The sequence below is a fragment of the Ipomoea triloba genome, chromosome 10 (assembly GCF_003576645.1).
Source record: "Ipomoea triloba cultivar NCNSP0323 chromosome 10, ASM357664v1".
Taxonomy (NCBI): Eukaryota; Viridiplantae; Streptophyta; class Magnoliopsida; order Solanales; family Convolvulaceae; genus Ipomoea; species Ipomoea triloba.
The window spans coordinates 11,129,930-11,150,965 of record NC_044925.1 but is presented as its reverse complement, the minus strand read 5'-3'; the positions used below and the strand labels follow the sequence as shown (position 1 = coordinate 11,150,965).

General features: G+C 33.9%; 3 long non-coding RNA genes and 1 pseudogene across 5 annotated transcripts; 1 reads left to right on the top strand and 3 right to left on the bottom strand.

The window, feature by feature from the left end:
• Positions 1–378: 378 nt before the first annotated feature.
• LOC116032896 lies at positions 379–1,647 on the bottom strand. 2 transcript variants are annotated; one of them, XR_004100803.1, is made up of 3 exons: positions 1,018–1,647; positions 834–945; positions 379–757 (listed from the first exon to the last, which is right to left on the bottom strand). It is a non-coding gene; the product is annotated as an uncharacterized LOC116032896 (long non-coding RNA). The 2 variants fall into 2 exon arrangements; XR_004100802.1 differs by having other exon boundaries at positions 834–1,647.
• A 1,495-nt stretch (positions 1,648–3,142) lies between these two features.
• LOC116033136 lies at positions 3,143–5,915 on the top strand (annotated as a pseudogene).
• A 1,135-nt stretch (positions 5,916–7,050) lies between these two features.
• On the bottom strand, positions 7,051–17,929 carry LOC116032942. 2 transcript variants are annotated; one of them, XR_004100808.1, is made up of 4 exons: positions 17,898–17,929; positions 17,673–17,803; positions 10,640–10,836; positions 7,051–7,451 (listed from the first exon to the last, which is right to left on the bottom strand). It is a non-coding gene; the product is annotated as an uncharacterized LOC116032942 (long non-coding RNA). The 2 variants fall into 2 exon arrangements; XR_004100807.1 differs by lacking the exon at positions 7,051–7,451 and adding an exon at positions 9,006–10,017.
• A 1,201-nt stretch (positions 17,930–19,130) lies between these two features.
• Positions 19,131–19,615, bottom strand: LOC116033647. The gene is made up of 2 exons (XR_004100884.1): positions 19,349–19,615; positions 19,131–19,192 (listed from the first exon to the last, which is right to left on the bottom strand). It is a non-coding gene; the product is annotated as an uncharacterized LOC116033647 (long non-coding RNA).
• Positions 19,616–21,036: the final 1,421 nt, after the last annotated feature.

Below are 21,036 nucleotides of genomic sequence, written 5' to 3'. Positions count from 1 at the left end.
GTTTTTTTATACATTATGCTATATTTATGTCCGTTTTTTCCGTTATGTTTTTTTGTACATTATGCTATAAAAGTTGTACTACATAATATTTTGGACAAATATACCCCTACCGTTATAACTTCCGTTTTCTTTTCTACTATTGTTACTATATACATGCATCCACCATATATTTTCTTATCTTCTTCAATAATAATAATAATAATATACACATTAAATATTAGAGTTATATATATGTTAGTTATTTTTTAAAATATAAATATCCAATTTATAAAAATATGTTACATTATTATTATTATTATTATTATTATTATTAATTATAAGCATTATTTTAAAATATAAATATCCAATTGGATATGTATTCTAGAAGAGACAAGGTCATGTGTTTGCTGCAGTAGCAAAGTGCCCACCCATTGACCACTAGGTCATAGTTTCAAACCCCTAGAAAGCAGAAATAACCTTCCAAAAACAAATGTAGGGATGCATACATATCCTTACAAAACCACAGAATTTCTCACACATTGAAGGTGTTCACTCTGCTGGGACATAGACATGGCCACTCTGTTACAAAGAGAACCAAGCTGGTTTGCAAGCTCAGCTTGGAAGCCATTTACAACTGACCTATTATCAGCACAAGCTTAGCAAGTTATCACTGAACAGCTCAACAACATACTAATTTTAAGAAATAGTCCAGCATTGTCTTGGAGAGCTCTCTCCAAGTCAGCGCGCAAAACGCATGCTTGATGTATCAATGCATTTTCTGCAAAATCCCAATAATGAATTTTAGAAGCCAATATATAAAGCAAACTTCAAAACCCAAATTTGCTCAACCATACCAGCTTTTTTCTGTTCAGATATTATAAAATCTCGTTCCTTTAGGGCATATTGGCATTGTCTTAGTTCTTCCTCAGTACTGACCAACAGTTTAGTAGTTTGGTTCAAGTCTTTCTGCAACAAGCGGGAATCCATCATTTTGGGAGGGGGTTACTCTTAGCCACAGAGAAAAGGATAGAGAATTACTCCAAATAGCGGGGGTGTTTGGATATTGGCTTATCAGCCATTTTTTAGTTGATTTGGCTAAAATTGGTGTTTGGTAATCAGCTTATTCACTTAGCTTATTGGTGCAATCAGCTGAAACTAAAAAAGCTACCAAGACAAGTGTTTTCAAGATAGCTGATCAAACTCAAGTTGATAAATGATAATTTTACCCTTCAATCATCTTCTCCCCTTCTCCTTCCCCTCACACACGGGCCTTCCCCTCACACACAGGCAACCATGAACATACAACAAAACTCAAAAATTAAAAGCAAAATAATAATAATAATAATAATAATAATAATAATAATAATAATAATAATAATGAAAAAGACTATCAACCCATCACAGAAGTCATCTTCATCCTCAAAAGTCAGACCATACAAGCTATATTTTTTAGTTCACAAATTAAAAGTAAAAAAAATACCGACAATGAAAAAGAATAACCAGAGCATCTTCATCTAGCTGCCATCTGATTCTTTCTGTTTTTCTTGCCCATTATTCTTCGCTTCTGATTCTTCCTTTTTCTTCTCGCTTCTCGCCGCTTCTCGCCATCTCTGCGTCTAATTTAGGGAAGAGGAACTTTGCTTTGATTTAGGGAATTAAGGAAGAAGAAATGGGTAGGGATTTGTCTGGTAAATGGGCTATGGGTTTGGGTATTATTATTAAAATAATTCGGGTGGGGGTTGTGGCTTGTGAAGTTTTGTTGTTTATGAAATAATAATAATAATAATAATTATTATTATTATTATTATTATTATTGTACTCAAAAAAATAATAATAATAATTATTGTAAATGTAATTAAAGAATAATAATAATAATAATAATAAATTACATATTTTGTTATATTTAAAACTTAAAATAATTTTTCAAAAAAAAAATCTTAAAATAACACAATACACTCATACCCTTATATGTCATTTTACATGCAACAAGCTAATAATAAACAGCTAATTTACTAAACACTTTTTTATAATCAGCTAATACAATCAGTTGGTCAAACTAGCTATCAGAATCAACTATTAACTACCAGCTAACTCGATCAGCTATCAGCTACCAACTATCAGCTATTTGCCAAACACCCCCAGCATCTAATAAATCATAAAAGGTATAAGAACACACAAGCAATATGGATCAATCATCAGTCCATTGGGCACAGGATTCCGATTATAAAGCTTATAATATGCAATAAGGAGTAATATATTTACACTTGAACTCAACAAGATGCATATCTATGTTGAATATTCATATATAAGACAAACAGATGCATATCTGTTCATACCCTCTTTACATTTGAATCCGACTGCACTTTATTATCTACAACACTAACACCGGGCAAATCTCTAAGTTTTTATTCTTCAATATGGATTCACAAATAATACACTTATATGATCATTTTTTAGTAGTGTATATATCTATTTGCCTATGACAACGGGAAAATGGGTGTTGCCGCACTGTCCCTTACATTCACTTTCTCCATTATAAATACACTCTTCCTCTCTTCCCATTTGCTCCATTATATTCTCCGTCTTCCATCTCCTCTCATTCTTTCTCCACATATATATTTATTTTTCTTGGCTTAAACCAAGTTGATCCTAAGCCTCCAAAATTCAGCCTGTTCAATAATAGATTAGGCTATACTAATTTTAAATACCGACTCAAATCTCATCGGTCCAAAATCGACTGGAGGTAAACCCTTTTTACCTATATTAAGCTAGTACTACTGACACTATTACAAGTAGGGCTATCAAAGTGGACCAAAGCCCGTGGGCTAGCCCGTCCCCACAATAGAGTGAGTTAGGACTACAAAAAATTTGGCCCGCGAAAGAGCGGGTATAATGGACATGACCTACAGGCCACCAACTCCCGTGGGGCGAGCTAGGGTTGCATGAATCCTAGCTCGCGGGTGTGGCGGGCGGACTTGTCAAAAACTAGGCCGCTTTAACAGTATTACTTATAAAGTAATATCTGTTATATACTTCATCTGTTGAAGTCCAAAAAGTCAATATTCAATTATCTGGATGGTATCGTAGGACATTTCCTCAAGAAGAGGTACTATCTGAGCACAAGGTGTTTGGCAGCACGAGGGGTCTCTAATTTGTTGGGAAAATGGAGAAACAAGAGGCGGCAGCATTGACAGGAGGTAATCTTGATCTGGCTCTTGAGGCTCCCTCTGCGCCTACGCCGAGGTTGGCTCCTGGGTTCAGATTTCACCCCACCGACGAGGAGCTGGTGGTGTACTACCTCCGTCGTAAGGTCCGTCGGAAGCCATTCCATGTGGAGGCGATTGCTGTGGTCGATATCTACAAGCATGAGCCATGGGAGCTTCATGGTTTGTCTTTCATCTCATCTTTTGCCATTCTATTCTTTAAAATTTAGATAAATAATGTTGCATGCAGTACGTGCATTTCTTGTGCTGTGAGCGTGATATTAAATTGTTCTAAATTAAATTTGGTTTCATTATATTTGCAGCGTTTTGTGCAGTGAATACCACAGACCAAGAGTGGTAGTTTTTGGTGGGTTTTGGGAAGAAGTATAAGGGGTCGAGGCTTATTAACAAGTCATCAACCGAGAAAGGGTACTGGAAGACGAGTGAGAAGGATCAAACGGTGAGCCATAAACGTGAGATTGTAGGTATGAAGAAAACACTAGTTTATCATGCGGGGAAACCCCCTAATGGGAGGAGGACCAACTGGGTAATGCATGAATACAGACTTGTAGAGGCAGAGTTAGACAAGGCTGGAGTCGAGCAGGTACATATGCAATATAATGCCATTTCAATTCCATTCACAATTTTATTTTAATTAATTTCCATTATATTCTCAACTCCTTTCTTCTAGTTCCTGGAAGTTCAAAATCGTAATTTGGGTTGTTGACTTTTTGTGCAGAAACTAAGATGGCAAGACAAAAATGTGTAGGAACAAAAAGTTAGACTAAAATGTGTAAAGTACTATGCTCATTAACTTCTTCTCATTAGAGTTTTCAAGAAGAAGGTAATGAGGATAGGCCGCGCCTAAAATCATCCCAAGCGCGGCTAATGTGGCTACTAAGCTATTTCTTTGGAAAGTTCCTACTAAGATGAGAAATTCCCCGATAAAGCTGCTAGTACCGTAGGGGTTGGTTCAGCCACTCGATGACCGGCACTTGCCATTGAAAAACCAATTGTATAACGAGCGCGGAGCCCGCCAAGCGGGCGGCAGGATTTTTTTTTAATGGCTATGTCCGGATCTAATGACTATTCTCTTTATCATTCTCTTCTAATTTATTCTTTACCAAAAAAAGAAAAAAAGAAAAAAAAAGACAAAAGTTACTGTGTCAGAGAGAGAAAGGCAGTTGCAACATTTAATCAGTCATTCATATTCCCTATTCCCTATTCCCTATTCCCTAGGCAGCTCACAATTAGTAATAACAAAAAACATATATATTGCAATTCACGCATTTAGTAACTACAGGTAATAAACTAATAATAATAATAATAATAAATCTCTTAAAAAATAATAATAATTATTATTATTAGTGTTTATTGTTTATATGATATTGATTAGAAAATTAAACATTTATTTTTATTAAATAATAATAATTAGTGTTTATGGTTTTTTTTTATTATTATTATTATTATTTACAAATTTGGTATTATTATGATAATTATTAGTACGACATTTATTTACTTATTTATTTATTTTTATTATTTATTTATTTTTATTATTATTATTATTATTATTATTATTATTATTATTATTATTATTATTATTATTAGGTTTCTATTATTATTATTATTATTATTATTATTATTATTATTATTATTATTACAATTTAGTGATATTACTTTTAGTTGTAACATTATTATTATTGGTATTTATTTTGTTAACAATAATAATAATTAGTAGTTGTACGGAATTTGGTTGTGGCATTATTATTGTTGTTATTGCCGTCATCGTCTTAGAGGCATGGATTCCAGGTTATTTCGTTAGAGTCGACGACCACTTTCGCCGATCTGACTATTTAAAATTTTAAAAGTTTTGTTTATATGATTATTTTTTTCCGAAAATTTTATGTTATTAATTAATACGTAGTATTTAATAAAATAAAAATTTTAAAACACAAATTTGAAGTAATAAAAAATTCTTATTAAAAATTGAGAGTGAAAAGAAGGCATTAGTATTGCCTTCTTTTGAAGTAGTACAAAGAATGCAATGCAATTACCTTCTTTGTGTGGGATTCTGGATAAAACAAAAAAAAAAAAAAAAAAGAAGGTAGTCCAGTTACCTTTACCTTCTTTTCAAATAGGGTTTTGAAAAGAAGGTAATGGTATTGGTACTTTTTTTTGTCTAGGGTTTTTAAATGACACATTTTTATCCAATTGATGCCAAATCTACACAACTATTGCTATGGCTCTCGTAATTTACCCTTTCACTATACTGTTGATCAGGATGCGTGTTAGGGCTCGATCTGGACAAGAATCTTTAATGGTTTTTTTTTTTTTTTTTTTTTTTTTTTGGATAGGGTGATTCGTTTATGCTGTGTAAAATATTCTGCAAGAATGAGATGGGGCCACCGTGTAGTGGCGTATATGGGCCATTCAATGAAGAAGACTGGGAAGATGATGAAAGTGAGACAAGCAGGGTTTTCAAGCAACACAAAAAACAGGTTGAAGTTTGATCTTTTCCCCAGCAACAAATGTGTTTCATCTGATGAAGCGTCATCGTTGTCCACAGATGTTCCAGTTCCATCATCTGGGCTCTTGAATTTCTCCCTGTCCGCTCAACCAAATCTGGAAAACCATTCTCATCTTCCTCCTCCTCCTCCTCCTAAGGTTGTCGGCGCTTTCGACTCCTCGTGTCTTGAGAAGTCAGTGCCTCCAGGCTATATCTCAAGTTCATGAATGAGCTGGAGAACAAGCTCGTGGATTCAATGATGCAGTCAGAAGCTACAATCAGAAGCCTTCTGGAGAGTAATGAGCAGTTGGAGGAGGAGATTAGGCGCCTTAAGATTCTTATATTTTTCAAACAATCTATCTTTCAAACTTGTTAAGTTTTAGGTTTTTTGATTCATACATCCTATATATACTTGTTGTTGTTGTTGTTATTTTCGTTATGTGGTAGAATATATTGATTGTTGGAATCATTGTAATAGTACTGATTGTTGGAATATAGATACATAATTTATACTGCAATTTTATCATTGGTTATATATAATTATTTTGTCTCCATCATGTACATAATTACATATGCATGCAATGTGCAGTGCAAGTTGTGTATGTACGTGTAATTGTTTTCTTTTTTATGGTGTTTAATGCTAATTCTTTTCATAAAAAAAAATGATAAATATGAAATATTAAGATACAAATTATTAAACCCTAATCATTATTAGAGTATTGTTAAACTATTCAAGACTTTTTAAATTTAATGATTTAAATTATATTTTTTCACATACAAATACTTTCCAAAGATATTAACAAGATTTTTAAAAAAATATATTTCAAATGTTGTAAAATTAGAATATATATATATATATATATATATATATATATATATATATATATATATATATATATATATAAGCATTTGCGTACTAAAAAAAAAAAGGCAAAAACTTGTGTGAGACCGTCTCACCGTGAGTCGGGTCGGGTTAAGATGCAAATGTAACACTTATATGCACAAATGTCATACTTATATGCTCAAATGTAATACTAATTAAGAATAAAATTTTTGTTACTTATAAGGGTAAATGTAATACTTTTAAGGAAAAATACAATACTTTTACATTTCGATTTAAAAGTATTACATTTTTCCTAAAAAGTATTATATTTGCCCTTATAAGTATGGGGCAATTGTCAACATTACTTATTATGAAAAATGTATTACTTTTTCTCTTATAAGTAACAAAAATTGTATTCTTGATTAATGTTATATTTGAGCATATAAGTATACATTTGCATGTTGCTTTGACCCGACCCGACCCGTCTCACAAATAAGGATCCGTGAGACGGTCTCACACAAGTGTGACCCAAAAAAAAAAAAGAGTATTTACAATTCCTATCAACACTTAACTTTGTTTTTGTTATTGTAAGCGTGCTTACCTATTTGGGAACCTCCTACCTACTACTTACTAAGTATTGTTAGAGCATCCTATCAACGGAGTTTTTTCGCTGATGAGTTTTTGTAAGTATGATTAGAAAAAAGAAAATGGAAGTGAGAAAAAAAACAAATATAATTTATTAAAAAAATAAAAAATTAGAAAAGACTCTGTCAGGCGTGCCTAACGCGTGCACTGCACGCGCCAGAGTGGGCACATGCTGTGCGCTGAACGGCACATCAGCCTTCCTTTTCTTCTTTTTGCACTGTTCCAAGCTCCCATGTTTTGCCGGAGCTCTCCACCCTCTCTCTCCTCTCTTCTCTCAAGTGACATGACATCAAATCTGACATTGTCCACAAAAAACCATTGATAAGGGTGCCCAACTACATACTTTCGCAACTACCCTATGATGGCTTGACAACCTCGATCCGCAAGTGCACAAAATTATTGTAGTTTAATATTAGATTTTTAGGGCGTCGAATATACATAGAGTAGCATTTTGATTAATAAAATCAAGCAGTGGCTAATAAATATTTTCTAAATCTAGTTCTTCAATTTTAAGAAAGACAAAAATAATAAAATCAACGAACTAAAAAGAAAGATAAAATAAAAATGACAAGAAAACATATTGAGAAAAGTAGGGATTATATTGAATTCTAGTGAGAGGTTTAATCAATATCTAAATTAAAGAGAAATTTTTAATATTTAAATTCGAGCAAATATCAATTTTGGCCCTATAAGTATTAGCAAACTGACAGTTTTAGTTCATATATATGTTTAATTAATACCAATTTTCATCCACGACAATTATTTTCGTGCCAAAATTGATCACATCGATCACCCCTCTGGCTAAAACATGTCGAATTGTGTAATTTGTAAGGGTATTTTTGTCCATTCATGTATAATATGTCAATTTCATTAATGTATGAACGGACAAAAATATGATTACAAATTACACATTTCGACATGTTTTAGTCAGAGGGGTGATCGACATAATCAATTTTGACACAAGTAATGGATGAAAATTGGTAGTAATGTTGGGTATCAGTTGGGTTGGCTGAGTTCAGCCCCTGTTTTATTCGAGACGTGACATTGTTGCTTAACATGGAGGAATGTGGTTAAATAATTAATGTACACCTAATTATATATCACCAATTAATTTTAAGTAGGATATGACAACCAGATAGTTCTAAGTTAATTTTTTTTCGTACGTACTTCAATTGGTAGACATTGAATTTGCTACATTGAGGAGCTAAAATCTCTCAAACCCTACCTTTGACAGTTTTGTTGACTCTAGTCATGATTGGATGTTAAGCCATCTATCTGAAGACCTCAACACAAAAATTAAATAAAGGTATGTCATTGATAATTTTGCTCATGAGCCAAATTGATCGATCTTTATAAATTAGAGTTTGCTTGAATTTTTCAAAAGGGTTCTTCTATCGAAAAGTGATTTACGATCTATCAAATTATACTATAATCATGTCTTTTGATGTTTATTATAGGATCTATGGGATAACTTATGCTGAAGTATAAATCTTATCACACATTAAGATCTTCTACTTATGGGGTATTTCACTCAAGATCTACTAGACAGAACTTTGAGTAAATTGAATCAGGTAACTCCTCAACTTTGCTCCTACTTAAATCAATCTCGCTTAAGTGATGCAAATTTCCAATCGCTTAAGGAAGTCTAGAAAGACACACACATCCTCGAAGATTTAGAGTTTGCAAGTTATCCAAAGAACAAATTGAATCAGGTAACTCCTCAACTTTGCTCATACTTAAATCAATCACGCTTAAGTGATGCAAATTTCCAATCCCTTCATAAAGTCTAAAAAGACACTCACATCCTCGAAGATTTAGAGTTTGCAAGTTATCCAAAGAGCATATTAAATTTGATAATTCTCTTATATATTATGCTTGAACGTAAATCAATGTACCTGAGATGAATCAAATTTCCTATCTCCTCTAGGAGTTTCCATAGCATAGAGCCATGCAAGCTAATACTTTCACATATTTTAGACCATTGAATATTTTTAGAGTAAGTTGTTCGGGAGACAAGTCTTCAGCAAAAAAGGTGTGAAGTTTTCCAAGGACAGCATATATGGAAGCAAGATCCATAGGCCTTCCAGTTTTCAGCCATGATAGATGACGTAGATTTCAATCTTCACCTTATCCTCCTGCCAAACAACACTGTAACATTCATTTTTGGTAAGAAACTCGACAAAAACATGCACTATGTCATGCATTTTGCAAGATATAATGATGTTCGGATCCCTGTAATCATTCTCAAAATCTTGGAAAAAAGAGAGCATTGCTAAATTCTTAAAAATCTCCCAGCCTTTCTGTTCAATCTGATTATGATCACTGTCATTTAATTTGTTGTTGTGAGATAACCTTGCGCCATCCAAAAGTCTGATTAGGTCATCTACATATATTCTACAATCCTTGGGAAAAACAGCACAATATGAGAAACATCGCTTCATTTGTGGGGTTAGATCATGATTCATGATAGCTTAGATACAAATGAGGAAAGAGACATGTTTCCACTTTCTCCATCTTCCAAAATTTATCATCCAAAACATATTGCCATTCCTCCTTAGTATCTTTGTTACGTAACAGGCTTCCCATAACCTTAACAGCAAGTGGCAGTCCTTTGCACTTTTGAGCAATTTGCTTACCAATTTCTTCCAGTTTCTCAGAATAAGTGTCATCCCTCCCCCCAGAACATGCGATCTTGCTAAGCACCAACCAAGCATCTGACTCAGATATTAACTCCACCCGATGCAGATACACACTACCCATCATTCTCGCAACCCTCTCACTCCTTGAGGTCACCAAGATTCTACTCCCGGGGAGTCCAACCTTGAGGCAGTTCTTAAATGGGGCCCACTTTGCATCCTCCTCTGTCCACACATCATCCAACACAAGTAGGAACTGTTAGATAAATGTCACTTTCATTAGGAAAGTGGATCCACTAGCAGAAAACATGGATCCACTATCCCCTTAAAATCAGGGATTCATTATCTCATTATTAAGATATTGAATCCCACTATGATTTCCGAAAGGTCATTATAATGAAAGGCCATTTTCCTGTTCATAAGTGGTGCAAACAGTTAAACAGTAGGAAATAATTGGAATAGTGCATTGATGGACTGCATCTATATAAAGGCTCTATAATCCTCTCACTGCACAACATTAAGACTCATACACCATCTAAGAGGGTTGTGAAAGTGAGAGACAAAAAAACTCTTCTGCAGCAGTTCAGGCATCAACAAACAATCAACTATAGCTGGAGGTTAGATCCTATATGCTTCCTATTTATTCTTACAGTTGGTATCAGAGCCCATAAAACCTCTGCTTGGTTGATTAGTTAGTATGTATATATGCCTAAGACATACATATATTGAATTTACAGTGTATGCATATATACAATTTTTGACTTTATATATATATATACAAACTTCTCCAAAGGTTTTATTTGGAATATGGCATGAATTTCTTTCGAAATAAAATCATAAAACAAACCTTCCACTGCCGTTCGTATTTGCTCCTATTTGGTCTCCGATTTGTCGCTCTCCGTTGACCGGTGACGGAGGTGGTGACGCTGGGGACTGGAGCGGTGGGCGACAGGTGGTGTCGAGGTGAGATGACTGCGACGAGATTGAGTATTAAACATTGCTTCCATCTCTTTTGGTTGCTTCTGTGTCTCTCTCACTGTCTGGCTGCGCAAGATGAAGAATAAGAGCAGCTAGGTTTGGATTTGGATGGTTTGAACATTATATATGGCTAATTAAAGAATCTGATGGAAAGGGATTGAAAGGATGGGCTATGTTTGGCCCATTTTGGCTAAGGGCTTCTTTTAAAATTAATTGGACTTATTTGAGTTATTTGGATTAAATTCAAATTCAAGGCCTATTTAATTTTAAAGCTTTTGGGCCTATCCATTAAGAAAATTTCTCTTCATCATATTAGGCTTTCATATATCCTGATTTGTTCAAGCTAATCTCTCATTAATTTAAATCATTATTCAATTTGTAGCAAATATTAAGTTCTACATTTGCCATTTGAATTTTGATTTAATATTAAGGTGTATATTAAATTGTTTAAGTATTGCAATTTAATTGTGAAGTATGAGTTTTTTTAATATGCATAATTTGAGCATGTTTTGTATATTTATTGCAATAGTTATTTGATTGTTATAATTATGCATTTAGAAAAGCATGTTCTTTAAGGATGAATTTAGAGCCTTTTAGGTCTGAATTAAATGTTTATTATGCATGGTATAGTGCCTTTTAGGTGAATTAGTGCCTTTTAAGGATAGATTAGGCATATTATCGATCTTCAATTGTGTCAAATTATTGGCACATTAAAGAATCCTAAAAGGATAGTGTACCCTATTTAAAGCCTTAACTGTAAGTGAATTTACATTCATATAGGACTTCCAAACTATTGTACATTGAATGTGAGAATGCATGAACCAGGGAAAGTTCTTGGGGAGGAACACTAGTTCTATGGCCTTGGCTTAAAACGCCTTGCTGGCTGAAATTGCCATAGTGCCTTCAGCCATATTGCTACTAGTCCCCTTGCGACCCTACTCTGTCTAAGGAGTTGGTTTTTAAAGGAGCCTTAGCACCTACCAACTTTCCTGGGAGTATACTTGGAAATTGTTTATCATATGTCAGTACAATTTGTTTGTTAGGCTTTAAATAAATCTATGCCGATGTGATAATACGATTTTAGTTAATTAAGGAGTAGCCACAACATCCTTAATTTAATTGAGATTGTATATTAAGTTTTAATAAATCACATAAAGTTTAGGCATAAATTGCGATCAATCATACGTAATATAATAAAATTTCGCCCACAAGCAATTTTGTTACATTTGTATGATTAATTGGAATAAAATACTGAGCTGTGATCATAATTTCGCCCACAGGCAATTATGTATCGGCATACAGTTTGGTAGTTTTGTTATTATGTGTGGAAAATCAAACTATAATCGTACCCATTCCGTTTCCACAATTAAGTTTTGATAGATTCATTATGCGTAAAAATTTAGCCCACAGGTAATTTTTATGGCATTCGAGTCTATCTTATGCATCATTTACATTGGTAATGTATGCAATTCGGTTCTATGTGTGCCTCAAAACTGATATGAACCTTTTGGTCTTTACAGCATCTCAACCCGTTACTCATACTGATCTGACCATTCAAATTCCCCAACTCTGTAGTGACAACTATAAGGTTTGGAAAGAAAGGATTCTCTTGAATTTAGGGTGGAAAGAGTTGGACTATGCTGTTAATAACAATAAACCACAAATCCCTACAAATTCAAGTACACCTGATGAAATTGCACTATATGAGCGATGGGAGAGATCCAATCGGCTCAGTGTAATTTTGATCAAGTCTAATGTTTCGGATTCAATTCGTGGTATTGTTGACGCATATACAGATGTCAAGCCCTTGCTTGAGGCCCTTGACGCTCAATATGCCAGCTCAGTGAAGTCTTTAACTAGCACCCTTATTATGAAATTTTCTTCCCTTCGTTTAAACACTGTTAAGGGTGTATGTGAATACATTATGAAGTTTCATGATATAACAAACCAACTAAAAAAACTCGGGGTAGTTTTGCCAGATACCTTTGTGGTACATCATGTGTTAAATACACTTCCACATCATTATGAGCCATTTAAAATCTCTTATAACACGCATAAGGAAAATTGGTCTATCGTTAAAATCTCTTATAACACGCATAAGGAAAATTGGTCTATCGTTGATTTCTCTTATAACACGCATAAGGAAAATTGGTCTATCGTTGATTCAATGACCATGTGTGTTGAAGAGGAGGAAAGGCTTTCAATGGAAATGGGTGAAAGTGTTATGCTTTCCATACCGCAAGGAAAGGGCAAATCTCGTAGTACCACTAAGGCTAAGGGAAAAAGCCAACCTCAAGCTGACATAAAGAAGATGCGAATGTGTTTTTTCTGTAAAAAGAAAGGACACTTTAAGATAGATTGCATCAAATTCAAGAAATGGCTTGAGAACAAAGGTAATCTATCCTCATTTGTATGTTATGAATCTAATATGTCTGAAGTTAACACTAATACTTGGTGGATTGATTCTGGATCAACAATCCATATTGCAAATTCCTTACAGGGACTTCAAGCCTTAAGGAAGCCAGTGGGAAGTGAGCAGACTATCTTATCCGGAAACAAGATGGGCTCACAAGTTGAAGCAATAGGAACATGTAAAATAATATTAAGTAGTGGCTTTGTTTTGATTTTAGAAAAGACCTTTTATGTACCAAGTTTCTCATGAAACTTGATTTCTGTTTCAAGGCTTGTACCATTAGGATTTTCATTTAAGTTTCAAGACAAGTCTATTGTGATTTTTAATAAATCAACTTGTGTTGGAAATGGTACTTTGTCTGATGGTCTTTATCGCATTAATCTACAAAGCAATTCTACATATAATTCTTTACATGTTCATACTGGCACTAAAAGACCAAGTATTAATGAGAATTCCTATATGTTATGGCATCGGAGATTAGGTCACATCTCTATTGAAAGAATTAAGAAATTAGTAAATGATGGGGTACTTAGTACTCTTGATTATACTGATTTTGAGACTTGTATAGATTGCATTAAGGGAAAGCAAACAAACAAGTCTAAGAAAGGTGCCACAAGGAGTTCTACCATATTAGAAATCATACATACTGATATATGTTGTCCGGATATGGACATGATAGGCCAAAAATATTTTATCACCTTTATTGATGATTATTCACGGTTTACATATATGTATTTGCTTTCTAATAAGTATGAAGCATTGGATGCCTTCAAAACTTTTAAGGCTGAAGTTGAGAACCAATGTGGAAAGCGAATACAAATAGTAAGATCAGATAGAGGTGGTGAATATTATGGTAGATACACTGAAAATGGACAAACACCTGGTCCTTTTGCTAAGTTTCTTCAAGAACATGGAATTGTTGCCCAATACACCATGCCTGGTTCTCCGGACCAAAATGGTGTTGCTGAAAGAAGAAACCGAACACTTCTTGACAAGGTCAGAAGTATTCTTAGCAACTCAAAACTTCCTAAGTTCTTGTGGATTGAAGCACTGAAAACGGCTACGTATATATTAAACCGTGTTCCAACTAAGGCTGTCCCAAAGACACCTTTTGAATTGTTTAAAGGTTGGAAACCGAGTTTGCAACATATGCGTGTTTGGGGATGTCCGTCTGAAGTTGGACCCGAGAACTATAAGTGGTTTCTTTGTAGGATACGCACAGTCCTCGAAGGGTTACAGATTTTACTGTCCATCTCATTCTACTAGGTTTGTGGAATCAAGAAATGCCAAATTTCTTGAAGATGATTTGATTAGTGGGAGGGATCGGTTCAAGGATTTAATTCCTACTCAAGAACATAATGAACTCCATCCTTCTACATCATTAGATAGGTTGATAATAGATCAAAATACCCCTCAGGATCACACGGGTATTGAACAAACTATTGATGAAATTCCACAAAATGCTGAGATTATTCCAGTAGATCAACCAATTCAGGAAATTCCTGAAGAGGAAGTTGAACCATCAACTCTTCAAAGAGAAGGTAGTCCAGCATTAAGAAGATCTACTCGAATTAGAAAATCGGCAATTCCTAGTGATTATATAGTGTATTTACAAGAAAGCAATGTTGGAGAAACAAATGATCCTGAAACCTTTTCACAAGCCATAAGTTGTAAGGAATCTGATTTATGGTATGAAGCCATGAAAGATGAAATGAGTTCCATGCGGAGCAATGATGTTTGGGACCTTGTAGAGTTGCCTAATGATGCCAAGGCTATTGGCTGTAAATGGGTCTATAAAACCAAAAGAGACTCATTAGGCAACATTGAAAGATACAAGGCTAGACTTGTTGCTAAAGGATTCACTCAGCAAGAAGGAATCGATTACGCAGAGACATTTTCTCCTGTGTCAAAGAAAGATTCACTTCGTATCATTTTGGCTTTAGTTGCACACTTCAATTTTGAACTGCAACAAATGGATGTGAAAACAGCATTCCTTAACAGTGATCTAGAAGAGGAGGTTTATATGAAACAACCTGAAGGTTTCTCTTCTAGTAAAGGTGAGCATTTGGTTTGCAAGCTCAAGAAGTCCATTTACGGATTAAAACAAGCCTCCCGCCAATGGTATATAAAATTTGATGGGATTATTTCTTCATATGGTTTTGTTGAAAGTCCAATAGATAATTGTATATACCAAAAGGTAAGTGGGAGTAAAATATGTTTTCTTGTTTTATATGTGGACGACATTTTACTTGCAACAAATGATAAAGGGATGCTACATGAGGTAAAGCAATTTCTTTCTAATAATTTTGATATGAAAGATATGGGTGAGGCATCTTATGTCATTGGCATAAAGATCCATAGAGATAGATCATGCGGTGTTTTGGGTCTATCACAAGAATCCTATATTAACAAAATTTTAGAAAGATTTCGGATGAAAGATTGCTCACCAAGTGTTGCACCTATTTCGAAGGGAGATAAGTTGAGTTTGGATCAATGTCCAAAGAATGATTTTCAAAGAGAATCCATGAAGGATATTCCATATGCTTCAGTTGTTGGTAGTCTTGGTTATGTCCAAGTCTGTACCAGAACGGACATTGCCTTTGCTGTGGGAATGCTAGGTCGATATCAAAGTAATCCGGGTTTAGACCACTGGAGAGCTGCAAAGAAGGTTATGTGGTATCTTAAGGGTACCAAAGATCATATGCTCGTGTTTAAGCAGACGGCTCTATTGGACGTCATTGGGTATTCTGATTCAGACTTTGCCGGTTTTGTTGATTCACGAAAATCAACATCGGGGTACATCTTTATCATGGCCGGTGGGGCTATATCATGGAGAAGTGTTAAACAAACTTTAATTGCCACTTCTACCATGGAAGCCGAGTTTGTTTCATGCTTTGAGGCAACTTCACAAGGTGTATGGCTAAAGAATTTCATCTCTGGGCTTAGAATCATGGATTCTATATCTAAGCCGTTAAAAGTTTACTGTGATAACTCAGCTGCTGTCTTCCTAGCTAAAAATAATAAAAGTGGAAGTCGAAGTAAACACATCGACATTAAGTTTTTAGCTATCAGGGAGCGCATTAAAGAGAAAATTGTGGTCATTCAGCATATTAGTACTGAGTTGATGCTAGCAGATCCTTTGACTAAAGGCATGCCTCCATTTAAATTCAAGGATCTTGTTGAAAAAATGGGACTTTCGTCCACTTTGTAATTTGTATATATATACATTCAGTTTTAATGAAATTCTTTTGCATTTGGAAATTTTCTCAAGTGTGTACACTTTAATTTATTGAGAAATACTTCAGTTGGATTAGAAATAAATATATGGTTTATTTCATTAAGTTTTATTTCCTAATTAAGTGCTTGAAGGCAATTTACATTTGATCATAATGGATACTACTCGCACTAATGAGGACATATCATTATGGTTAGTGTTATCTTGTACTTTGAGTTTGATGTTTGCACCAAGTGGGAGAATGTTAGATAAATGTCACTTTCATTAGGAAAGTGGATCTACTAGCAGAAAACATGGATCCACTATCCCCTTAAAATCAGGGATTCATTATCTCATTATTAAGATATTGAATCCCACTATGATTTCTGAAAGGTCATTATAATGAAAGGCCATTTTCCTGTTCATAAGTGGTGCAAACAGTTAAACAATAGGAAATAATTGGAATAGTGCATTGATGGACTGCATCTATATAAAGGCTCTATAATCCTCTCACTGCACAACATTAAGACTCATACACCATCTAAGAGGGTTGTGAAAGTGAGAGACAAAAAAACTCTTCTGCAACAGTTCAGGCATCAACAAACAATCAACTATGGCTGGAGGTTAGATCCTATATGCTTCCTATTTATTCTTACAGGAACCTGTAGGGAAAATTAATCACTCAGATATTTGGAAAGGAACATAATATTTCATTCCACCGTACCATTGATAAATTTATACATGAAAGAGTAACAAACCCCTAAAATATCTCCAATAACCAGAAACACAAAAAAGAGTAATTCAAACAAATAAATTCAACTAAAATCTTGCCAAAAAAAGAAAAAAGAAAAAGAGAATGATTATAATAGAAAAATATAATGGTCATGTTTGGTAAATAATTAGCCTATACAAATTTTTGTTTATTTGGCCACTATTAGTTGTTTGATTTGGTTAAAACATTAATATAAGCATTTGGTTAATAAGCTTTTTATAACTCCAAAATACTACAATTCAAAAGGTTACTCAAAACAACTTTTTCAATTAGCTTTTTTAGTAAAGATATTATACTAAACAGCTATCAAAAAACAGCTTTTTTCAATTAGCTGTTCTTTCAAAAAAAAAAACAGTTATCAGCTAACACCTAATTAATTTACCAAACACCTCTCTACAATCAGCTAATGTTATCAAATAATAATACCTTCTAACCCAATCAGCTAACAACCATTTACCAAACATAACCATATATAGCATTATTCTAATAGAACATAACCTAACCTTTTCTGAGACAAAGTGCATTGGAACTTTTCCAGTAACATTTGCAATTCAGACAGATCTGTGGAGGTTTTAGTGGTTGACTGAACAATGGTTTTTGCAATCTTGATCTCGTCAAAACACAAACCCACACCCTTTCATCAAAATGAGCTTTTATCAAAATCTAATCAAACTACACAAAAAAATTTCAAGAAAATATTATTGGAACAGCAAATATTAGATATTTACCAGATTCAAGAATACCCAGAGGCTGATTTACTCACCAGAGACTTTAGAGAGAGAACAGAAAGGAGAAAGTAAGCGGAAGGCAGACAATATATAGCAGCATCTTGCTTTGGTACCACAACGGTGCGAGAAAAGTCTATTCTATCATGCCCTCAATATGTGGGGCTCACGCTCTCAATTCTGAAAGCATTTCAAATGTGGCCTATGGTTGTTGGGTCCCAGTCTCTCTCCGCTGGTAAAACCTGCCTTCGCAGCCATTGCTTTTCTGGTCTAGGTCGATTCTGGTGTAGAACTCTTAAGCTTCACCTTGTTGTTTAACGTTGTTTGGCTTTCAAGTCGTAAGCAATAGTATAATACTGTATTATTACGTTCTCCAATCTCCACCCAAAAACCAAGTGCGCTTCAGCTGCACTAATTGCGCCCGCTGGGCGCGTGCAGTCAGTCGCGCCTGAGGTGTGACAACCTTACCTTTTTTTTCTTTATTTTATTTATTTATTAGATTTTTTTTAATTTTTTTTCCACCTCTTTTATTTTCTCTTTCCTAATCACACTTACAAAAACTCCTAAAAAACCGTGAAAAAACTCAATTGATAAGGATGGTCAAAGGCATACTTGTCCACCTCTAGCGTGTAAAGCAGCTTCAGTGTTTACTTTGAGTTTTCTTGACACCAATAGTCTCCATTTTGCAAACACTTTTTTTTTTTTTTTGAAAACACTTAGGTTGAGAGGGGTGTTGGAGTATATTCATTTGACGCTAACCATAATTCTCAAGTTATTATGATCATGTGGCAATAATAATTGGTAACAATCTAATGTTGGAAGCTTGAGAAGTTTTTTTTTGAATACTACTTTCTCAACCTACTGAAGTAGTCGAACTTGTGACCTCTCACTTGGAGGGCCATAATTATACCGCTTGACCACAAGGCCTTTGGCACAAATTGGCCTGGTGTCTTCCGAGTATAGTGACATCGGTCACATCGCCATCATGTTTAGTTTTAAACTTTCAATTTAACTACTCATGGTCCTTCAATTTTCAAATTTAACTAATTATAGTCCTTCCGTTAATTTAAGTAAAAGCAAAGTTAGGACAATTATAAATGTGAAAGTTAAAAGGACCATGGATGATGTAACTTGAAAGTTGAAAAACCACAAGTTGTTAAATTGAAAGTTTAAGACAAAACGTGCAGTGTCCACTATACTCAGCTCGGAGTATCCCAGTATAAACTCATATGAAAATATATATAGAGAGAGATTCATTAACCAACAAAACTCATCCTCTTTCATGAGATCCAGAATCCCTGTACAAGTGCAGAGTCATGCAAGTTAGGTAAAATCCTCAAAGGTCACAAAACGAGGGAATAAATGCAGAATAAACACTATAGTGTTTTGCTTGCAAAAAAAAAAAAAAAAACACTATAGTGTTTTCTAAAAAACAAAACACTATAGGAAACTACCACTTGTCCACTTGCCCGCCAACTCATTTCTTCTTTGACTTAACGGAAACTCCTTTGTACGTTGTTACTTGATCCTTCAATGCATCTCGCCTAGGACGTGCTACTTTATTGTTAGGGTCAAAAAGTAGAACTTCTTCAAATGCTTTAAGAGCATTCTTCATGTCTTTATTTTTCTCATAGGCATCCCCAAGGTTGTTCCAGGCAGTCACATAACCTGGTTGAAGCTTTACAGCAGTCTCAAATAATTGGGCAATTCCCTTATCAATTTTATCTTCACGAACATAACTCACACCCAGAGCATTGTAAACCTGCCAAAACATTCAAGAAAAAACAAAAAAAAAAAAAAAGAACACCAGAAAATGTTGATTTAGAAGACATGCAGGTTGTTGTAATTCATTTCATCTCCATGTACACACGAAAAGTAATTTTTGAGGCAATGATAATGAATAGGGAAAACAACAATTTTGACCCTTGAATTGTTTCACTTTTGAAAATTTGGTCCCGGTAAATTAATTTAAATAAATTTAGCCCCTTAATTGTTCATAATGTTGCACTTTTAGTTCATAGTATTATATAATCGTCAAGCTCCATTAACATATGATATTATTTTTATCATTTAGGATCAATATTCATTGTTAAAAATGGTGTTCACATGGAGAGAATGAAACTTTTATCATAGATATTGATTCTAAACGACAAACATAACCTCATAAAAAGAGTTCGCTAATGGAGTTTGATAATTATATAACACAAGGGACTGATCGAAAGTGCAACATAATGGACAGTTAAGGGACTAAATATGTTTAAATCAATTAACAGTGATCAAATTTCTAAAAGTGAAACAATTAAGGGGCCAAAAAGTGTTGTTTTCCCTAATGAATAAATGTTTGTGGTCACTACACTCTGTCTAGATAAAGAAAGAGAACTTTCAAGCACAATATCAATGTAGAAAGTGCTGCAAATTAGAGGTACAAATTGCTCACATTATATTCGTCTCATGTATTCAAACAAGTCACTGTATTTAGCAATTTAATATACAAAACCTTTTGATAGAGGCTCTGTTTGGCAGAGCTTATTTAGGAGCTTATAGCTTATTTTAAGCTACTAATAAACTATACGCTCTGTTTGGTAATGTTCCTAAAATAAGCTAGTAGCTTAAAATAATAGCTTATTTTTGAACGCTACTTAGGCTATGTTTGGCAAGCCTAGCTGAAAAGGTAGCTGAAAGCTGAAAAGTAGCTGAAAACTGAAAAGCTATAAGTTCGAAGCTGAAATCTGAAGAGCTGTTAAGCTAGTTGTTATGCTTAAAAGTGTTTGGTAAAATTAGCTTTTTATAAGTTGATAAATATAAAAAGACTAAAAAGAACATATTCATATAATTTAAATAATTTTAAATTTAAATAGGTTTGTTTATATATTAAAATATAAAATAATGAAATCAATATATTTAAATGAAATATAAAGTAAGAACATATATTTGAAAATATATACAGTAAAAAAAAATATTTATAATTCATAAGATTAGTTCATACAAAAATTAATGTTCAAATATAAATATCAAACTGAAATTACAACCAAACATAATGAAAAGAAAATGTCAAAAGGGTTTTAATTGAGAAAGGTAAAGGATGCCATTTATTTAAAATAATAAGAATAAAGATGGAAAAAAGTTAAAAAGCTACTAGCTT